Consider the following 6,286-nt stretch of genomic DNA (forward strand, 5'->3'; position numbering starts at 1 on the left):
TTTATTTCAAAATATAAAATAATACTTTTTCTGGCTGAAGGAGTCATTTCCGACCCCATAAACCATATATATTCTTGATCAGCATTAACAGGAGAATCGATTTAGCCATATCCGAAGGAAAAAATTTTTTGAGCCATTTTCTCAAAATTTGCTAAGGGGTACGTACCATCATTAAAATTCTCAAAAATTGAGAAAAAATGAAATGAAAAAAGCCCTAAACGTAGTATGCAGATTTGTTAAGCGTAGAAAACCCAATTCAGAACAGCTTTCCGAATTGTCCTCCAAAATTTGATTTCAAAATATAAAATAATACTTTTTCTGGCTGAAGGAGTCATTTCCGACCCCATAAATCATATATATTCTTGATCAGCATTAACAGGAGAATCGATTTAGCCATATCCGAAGGAAAAATTTTTTTGAGCCATTTTCTCAAAATTTGATTCTTAAAATTCTCAAAAATTGAGAAAAAATAAAATGATAAAAAGCCCTAAACGCAGTATGCAGATTTGTTAAGCGTAGAAAACCCAATTCAGAACAGCTTTCCGAATTGTCCTCCAAAATTTGATTTTAAAATATAAAATAATACTTTTTCTGGCTGAAGGAGTCATTTCCGACCCCATAAACCATATATATTCTTGATCAGCATTAACAGGAGAATCGATTTAGCCATATCCGAAGGAAAAAATTTTTTGAGCCATTTTCTCAAAATTTGCTAAGGGGTACGTACCATCATTAAAATTCTCAAAAATTGAGAAAAAATGAAATGAAAAAAGCCCTAAACGTAGTATGCAGATTTGTTAAGCGTAGAAAACCCAATGAGATCTTTTATGTCCAGGAAAAGCCTGCTAACGATGAATCTATTATTAAAAAAGAGTTTCATTCATATTATCCATATCAGCAGAACTTCAAAGCAAATGATGAAGTACGGATCAGTTTGCAAAAACCAAGATTTGTATGTCCTTCCATGTGAAAGTTTTCTCCATTTTGAAGGAACGCTTAGCAGAATTATTGACTCAAATACAGGAACGACTAGTACAAATGGCGTTAGCGGTTTGCTCAAAAATAATTGTATGGCCTATTTTCTGGATGAAATAAGATATGAATTGAATGGTTGTGAATTGGATAGGATGCGGTTTACAGGAATAACAACGACTATTAAGAACTTTCTCTCAGTCGGCCAACAGGAAGGAGCGGCTTATCGCAATGCGGGGTGGAGTGGCGGGGACAATATCCCTTCTGGAGGACATTTCAGTTTTTCTGTACCTTTAAAAATGTTGATGGGGTTCGCTGAAGACTATAAGAAAGTCGTTTTAAACTGTAAACATGAGCTCGTTCTGTTACTTACGAAAAACCCTGATGATATGTTTGTGAAAAATGTTGATGGAAAAATCCATAATATTGCTATAAATAGTATAAGTTGGAAGATCCCCCACATCGTTCCAAGTGACAGTGCTAAAATTATTTATTTATTTATTCATTATTAACTATTATACATAAACGTATTTATAATATAATACTTAATTTAAAGATAGGGAGTAACTAGCTACTGTGGCCATCGACTCGACAATTGATATTTATATTTTCATGAATATTTCTGGTTTTAAACTTTGTAAGAGTGGGAATTATGTAGGGAAATAGATAGAGCTGTTTAAATTTGGTGTATAATTTTACATTTGCTTAGAAAAGATAATATTAAATTTGAATTAATGGTTGTTAGGTTAGCCAAAAGATTTGAGGGCGATGTTGGACCGAAGAGTTTTGTTCTGATGTTATGAAAGTGTCCGCATTCATCTAGTATATGTTTGACTGATAGTTCGTTCCCGCAGTTAGGGCAGTTCACCTGCCTTTCGCCGTTGAGGATGTGCTTATGTGTGAGATTTGTGTGTCCAGTTTTTAATCGGGTAAGTATGGAGCATTCCCTTCTAGAGCACGATACTGGTAATTTGGTGACTTTTTTGTCGGGGTTAGACTTTTTATACCAGTGGTTAAAAGACGACCAGTCTTCCAATTCGATGTCTAGTAATATCTTTTTGATGTTATTCCAGATGTCCTGTTGTACTCCAGGTATGATTGTTAGGCACGGAGCCAGTCCGGCTAGCTTTGCTGCTTTGTCGGCTAACTCGTTTCCAGTTATTCCTATATGCGCCGGGACCCATAATAGTTTAATTTTGCTACGATTTTTGATGCACAGGTGACGAATTTCGCATAGAAGGTTGTTGTTGTTGTAGAAGTTTTGAACACCTTGCAGGGTGGACAGGCTATCACTGCAGATGATATATCTTCCTTTATGTTCGAGGGCGAATTTAATTGCTTTAATAATGGCTACTGCTTCTGCAGTAAACACCGAGAAGTGGTGGGGTAGCTGCCCCCATGAAACAGTTAATCCGCGTTCGTCCACAACTGCAAAGGATGTTGTGGCGTCAGATTTTGAGCCGTCTGTATAAAACCATTTCCGATCGGAGTACTTGTGCGTAACTTCTTCGAATAGCTGCTTAAATATTGTGATTGGAGTCCTAGATTTTTGAAAATCGTGGAGAGAGGTGTCAATTTCCGTGGAATGTAATTTCCAAAACGGAGACGGGATGACTTTATTCCAGCGGTAGGGTTTTTCTATGTGGTGTCTCTTCATAAAGTATATACACCTGCGTATCGCCGATTGGACTTTGAATTTCCTACGATGCTTTATGGCTACTTCGAGGTTCTTGAGAAGAATCGTGTTCGTCGAGCACATGAGTTTGGGTATTAGTTTGTAGGTGGTTTGCGAAACTCTGGTTTTAACATCTGGTAATCCTGCTTCGGCCAGGATGCATTTGGTTGGGGTCGTTGGGAAAGCACCAATGCTGCGCCTAACGGCCGCGTGATAAGGAGGTACGATTTTCTTTAGATTGGATGGCGCGCACCAGCCATAGATAGGAAGGGCGTACTCGATTTTGGACAGGATCAAAGCTCGCGTCGCTTGTATTAGTGTAGTCGGGTGGATGAAAGAGCGCTTAGATGTTAAGAATTTAATAATGTTAAGTCTATTGTTTAAATTAATCCTAAGTTCGTTACAATGTTGTTTAAATGTGAGTCGTTTATCAATTGTCAGGCCAAGAATTTTAATGTAAGGAACGTTTTCTATATTTATGTTATTGTAAGATAATGTTGGATATGTACAGCGTTGTTTTTTACAAATATGAAAGAGTTTACATTTATTTACAGCAAGGGTCGCACCAGAAGTGTTCCCCCAAATTTGAATATCATTAAGGATTTTTTTCAACTGAATGTTTAATGTAGTAGTGTTTTTACATTTGCTATAGATTATGGCATCGTCTGCATAAATTGAAAATTTAATTTGTTTATATCTTAGAATAATGTTGTTTAAGGACTGGAAGGCGATCATGAACAATACCACAGAGAGGGGCGATCCTTGTGGGATGCCATTGTGGAGAGTATAGAATTTAGATAGAGTGTTGTTTACTCTTACTCGGATTGAACGGTTGATCATGAAAGCCTTCGCCAAGTTGAAGGTCTTTTGACCTACCCCCCACCGGGAAAGTTGATCCAATACTGTGTGCACCCCTATGCGATCGAAAGCCCTTTCAAAATCAGTTGCCAGTATGGTAACATGATTTTTGGTAGAAAGGGCATCCGATGCATAATGGTGGAGATGCAGGAGAGAATCAAGAGTGCTATGCTGTTGTTTAAAAGCTGTTTGGTGGGGGCTGATGAGTTTATGTTTTGTGATGAACCACATAAGTCTTTTAGCTAACATTTTTTCTAGGGTCTTGCTTAGGCAGGGGAGTAGGGAAATAGGTCTAAATGATGTTATTTCATTGGTTGGTTTATTTGGTTTTAAGATTGGGATGATAATAGCGGATTTCCACACATGGGGGTACGATCCTTTAGCGAGCATTGCGTTATATAGTTCTAGTAGGCGGTACTTAGCTTCGGAAGGGAGCTGTTTGAGCATTGGGTATGAAATTCGGTCTATACCGGGTGTTTTTCCTTTTGCATACTGAAGGGCATATTCGAGCTCACTAAGGGTAAAGTTAGAGTCCAGATCTTTAGAAGCAGTGGAGAGTTTCGTTCTTTCGTATTGCTGAGACAGGATTTCTTTTTTACGGGTATTGTATTGGTGGGAAAAATTGTCGTCCTTTGAGTAGTCCGACCAAAAATTCCCAAAAGCGTCGCCCATGTCTGCAGAGTTATGTAATTCTTCATTTTTATACTTTATTGTCCTGAGACTGAGACTATTTGATGAGTTCCCAATTAGGCGATTTAAATCTGACCAGGTCTTCTTAGTAGATGCTTGAGGAGAAATATTTGATGTGAATCTTTCAAAAGATTCTCGTTTTGCTATTTTGGATTGGTATCTAAATAGAGCATTGGATTTTTTGTAGGATATTAGAGCGGCAGTGCTCCGAGTTTGTTTGTAGGCATGCCAAAGGGATTGCTTTTGCTGCCTCAGATCTTGAAGCGTTTTGTTCCACCAAGAAACATTTCGCAGATGTAGGGAAGGTTTGGTTTGCGGGATTGCAACATTAGCAGCGGCTTTAATTCCTTTTATTATTTTGGCTGCGAATAGGTTTAAATCATTGGTAGCAAGAAAGTTAAAGGTAACTTTGCATTTGTCGCGGTACAGGTTCCAATTGGCTTTATCTACTTTAAATTTAGGAGGAGGTGGTATGCGTTCAGAAATTGTACTAAAATGAATGTCTGTGCTTATGGGATAGTGATCACTTCCATAAAGAGAGTCTTTTACGGACCACTTACAGAAAGGGAACAGCGATGCGGAGACTAATGTAAGATCAATTGCCGTGAAGGAGTTGTGAGTGGAATGATGGGTAGTGGAGCCATCGTTGAGGATAGTTAAGATTGATTTGTTTATGGCATCTTCTATTTGGTGTCCTCTAGAGTTATGCGAGGGAGACCCCCACATTGGACTCCAGGCATTAAAATCTCCGACATATAGGATTGGTTTGCTAGTGAGGTCTATAATTTTAAGAATTTCGTTTGCTACTAATGATTGAGAGGGAGGTATATATGTATTAAAAATACAGACATTGGGTTGTGTCAGGATTTCAATACCTAAAGAGCATGTACTGCCATTTATTGGTATGGGCTTGTGTGGAATACTTTTCCGAACGAGTATGCAAACACCTTGCTTGGCATAGGTATTAGAGATAAAATTATGGAAGTAACCAGAAAATTGCTTGGGAAAAGCTATATTCGTTAGGCTAGATTTTAAATGAGTTTCCTGGAGGCAAATAACATCCGGGTTGGTGTCGTTTATCAAAAGTTGTAATTCGTGGTAATTGTTAAAATAACCATTCATGTTCCATTGTACTAGTTTAATAGACATTAAAAGGAAGAGAGGGCAGGTGTTATTTGATTTTTGTTTGTTTTAATATTATGAATTATGAATCGCTCATAGCTTCGTCAGAGGAGCTGCTGTTTGTTTTTCGGGCATTAGAATTATTTTTGTGTGAGGCTGATTTATTTTGAATATGAGAAGTAGTTGGGTTGTTTTCTTCATGCTCAGCATGAATTTTATTTAAATGTGCAAGTGATGCAGGAGATAAGTTATATTTGTTTTGAAGAGGTAGAGCAGAGTGATCTACCTGATAAGGGCTTGGTGGGATAGGGGATTGGGGAGAGGGAGTAGGAGAAGGGGAGGGGGAAGGGGAAGGGGAAAGAGAAGAGGAAAGGGAGTTATTGGGGGCTTCGTCAGTAGAAGATTTTTTAATTTCGTTTTTGTTGTTGTTTGCGTTTTCGCTGCGTTGATGTGTTGGTGTTGTTTTAACTACTAAAGAGTAGGAAGCGGTATTAACCGTATTTTGTGACGTTGTTTTGAAAATTGTTTTGGCCTCACGCATGGTGCATTTTTTAACAGTTTTTATTCTTAGTATTTCTTTTTGTTCTTGGTACTTGGGGCATTATCGGGATGAGGCCGAGTGCTCGCCAGAGCAATTGGCGCAGTTAATTTTCGTGCATTTGTTTGGGACATGGGGGGGAAGGGCGCATTCAGAGCAACGGGGAGAGTTTTTGCAGTGCTTGGTTGTGTGTCCAAGCAATTGGCAAGACTTGCATCTCATGGGGTTGGGTGTGTATTCGCGGACTTTTACAGAGTGCCAAGAAATTTCGATTTTAGTTGGGAGATTATAGAGTTCAAAGGTTAGTAGGATGACTCCACTCGGTTTGGACACACCATCATGTGATTTCATAAATTTGTACACGTCGGTCACTTTTTGTGACTTAAGTTCGTCGACGATTTCTTTTTCGGGGATGTCACTGAGGTACGGGG

The 6,286-nt window shown here is 38.4% G+C and overlaps 1 long non-coding RNA gene across 1 annotated transcript; it reads right to left on the minus strand.

The window, feature by feature from the left end:
- Positions 1-829: 829 nt before the first annotated feature.
- On the minus strand, positions 830-1,458 carry LOC121502538 (uncharacterized). Its single transcript, XR_005991046.2, has 3 exons — positions 1,346-1,458; positions 1,139-1,294; positions 830-1,082 (listed from the first exon to the last, which is right to left on the minus strand). It is a non-coding gene; the product is annotated as an uncharacterized lncRNA (long non-coding RNA).
- Between the last annotated feature and the right edge of the window lie 4,828 nt (positions 1,459-6,286).

Source organism: Drosophila kikkawai, unplaced genomic scaffold, assembly GCF_030179895.1.
Source record: "Drosophila kikkawai strain 14028-0561.14 unplaced genomic scaffold, DkikHiC1v2 scaffold_106, whole genome shotgun sequence".
In the NCBI taxonomy this organism is placed as follows: Eukaryota; Metazoa; Arthropoda; class Insecta; order Diptera; family Drosophilidae; genus Drosophila; species Drosophila kikkawai.